We start from the raw sequence: 2823 nt of genomic DNA, 5'->3' as shown, positions 1-2823 counted from the left end.
AGAGGGAGAAAGAATAGGGGGAGCGGGAGGCAGGAGGGGCCAAAGGAGAGAGAGAATCAAAAGCAGACTCCATACTCAGGACAGAGACTGAGGCGGGGCTCAATCTCACAAACCTGAGATCATGACCTGATCCAAAATCAAGAGTCAGACGCTCAACTGATTGAGCCACCCCGGTGTCCCAGTGAGGTGCTGATCCTGAGCACCGCTGGATGCTGCTGAGGCAATGGTGGTCTTGATGCTTAGTGCGTGTTGGGCCTGTAGGAAGTACTTCTGTGCAGGGTTTCCATGACCAGGCAGCCCCCCAAGGAAGGAGATGTCACCAGGCCCTGCAGTGAAGGAAACCAGCTGCAATGCTGAGGTCCAGACTCACCCGGGGTCACAGAAGTGGCAAGTGCACATTTCTGCCCATTTTGTTTCTCTTCTCCAGTGGCACAGAGGCAAATCAGAAAAATCTGAATTCAAATCTTTGTGTCATAACTTTCAAACTTGATGATCCTGTGCAAGTTACATAAATTATCTGAGCTTCAGCTGTCTTTAAGAATAAATAGAATATTACCTCTTCTCCATATTTTGTGAAGTTTAAGTAAAATTACATAGTTCTTTGCATAAATGAATACATAAATAAATAGCTACGTAAAACAAAGTTCTTTCTACACTGTCTCTGAGACATAAGAGTAGCTAGCATTTAATTGAGATTTCATCAGTTACCTTGCAAGATAATCTCATTTAAACTTCATGACCAAATTCATGAGGCATTTCTATTATTACTCTGGTTTTACAGGTAAGGCCTGCATTCTCCAGACAAGAGCACAGAGGCACAGAGAGATAAGGGGGCTCATGCACACAGCCTCAACTTGTTAGAGGCCGAATTTGAATGGTATGTCATGCATATGCTCACTATGCCTCACTGCCTCCCTCCCACATGGTCTGGTCTAGGCTGATGTGGTGAACTGGCTGGGCTCTTATTTGCTGCATAACCATGGGTGAGCTAGAGAAACGAGCTGAAGTTGAGGGTCTTCATCTGTGAACAGAGAAGCATGATGAAATTGATCTCCTGTGTTATTGAAAGTCAACTGCAATCATGTACATAAAATACTTAACATAGCACCTTACATATTGTCATGTGCTCAATAAAAGTTAATTCGTGAGGCTGTCCATAATAGGCATTCAATAAAAGGCAGCAATCATAATTGCTGTTATTATACTACATCTCAAATTCAGGAAATACTCTTCTAGGTTGCCCTGCACTGTTCAAAAAAAAAACAAAAACAAAAACTGGGGGAAAAAAATGGAAAATTTGAAAAATCAATACAATCATGCAAGGTGCCCAAGTGCCCAGGTTCTAATATAATTGTTAAGCAGTGAGGGTGGTTGATTGTGCAGGTGGTGTTACTATAATGAAAAGTTGCATTAAAAATTTGAGAATATAGCTTGAATTCTAACTTTATCCAAAACGATTTTTAAGAAACTTCATATACATATGTGTGTGTGTGCGTGTATGCAATACACAATATGTATATATGCTCATTGTAAAACATTCAAACAGTATAGAAACATTTCGAATAAAAGGTGAGTATCTTCCTTAAGCCCTCTTTCCTTCCAGTTCCTTTCCTGGAGATAAGCACTATCCATCATAGAGTATATGATTAGGCATAATTTGGGGGAAAGTGGAACACTACTCTTTATAGCTGTAAAAAAGAATTTGCAAGATAACTTTCAAAATGATTACTCAAGTGTAGCTAGCTAATTTTTCCAGACACCGTGACATTCAACCTCCTAGTGAGTTAAAGAAAAACTCTTAGAGATTTCATTTTTCTCAAGGATGTTCCAAAAAAGTTACATTAGTGTTACTCATTAAAATAATTCTCCAAGCATTCAAGAAGGCCTCTCTACCATTCAAAGTTAATCAGTACTTTTTGAAATGAAATCCCTTTCAAAGTTACTAAAGAGAAGCCATCCCTGTAATATCAGAGCGAAAGGTCAAGATAAAATCAGTGATGATTAAGGTTGGAATCCCTCCTCCATGTGTTCAAGTCATGCTTGTCTTCCTCACATTCTGCATGGATGGACCTCACAAAGTTGGTAGGTGTTACACCCAGAGAGCAAAGACAGAGTATACTTGGTGGGTGAACTGGGAATGGGAAGAGGGACAACTAGCAGGAAGGAATTTTTCATCATTCAGTGTAGTATAGAATACCGACTTTGCTGGCAAACCATGCATTAAAGTTATACTATAAGAAGCATGTCATATTAACAGGAGAAAGCCTTATCTGTCCTTTAGATCCGCCATGCTGAAGAAGGTAAAGACCCACTGAGCACCAGTGGCTGCCCTTTCTTTGTGGATCTGGCACCGAAATCAAAAGGACTTGAGAACTTTCAGATCCCTCCTGGGCTGGAGCTGAGACCTCAAGAAGAGAGAAGGAAGTTGCTGGAGAAAAAGGAGGAAGATGGAGAGACAAAGGAGCAAAATCAAGGAATCTTGAGACAAGGAAAGAAATCTTCACCCCATTCTCTGGACTTGAACTCCCCAGGCAGGGAGCTGATTTTCTGTCATGAGTGGACCTGGTCTGTGTATCTTTCCAGACATGGTCAGGCACCATGGAGGGGTTAAATGTCTATACATTTATAATGTCTATCCTTTATATGTCTATCCTTTACATCATGCCACAGAGAGATGATGTTCGCTGCAGTCTGACCTTTAAAACTGATGAGAAGGAAAATACATCCCTGTCTATGGTAAAATGTAGTACTTCTCGGTAATTCTCAATAAAGTATATTAACTCTCAAAGGAGTGGTAGAAAAATTTGGAAGTATTAAAAAAGC

Source organism: Meles meles, chromosome 1, assembly GCF_922984935.1.
Source record: "Meles meles chromosome 1, mMelMel3.1 paternal haplotype, whole genome shotgun sequence".
In the NCBI taxonomy this organism is placed as follows: Eukaryota; Metazoa; Chordata; class Mammalia; order Carnivora; family Mustelidae; genus Meles; species Meles meles.
Note: the sequence above shows the minus strand (reverse complement) of the source record.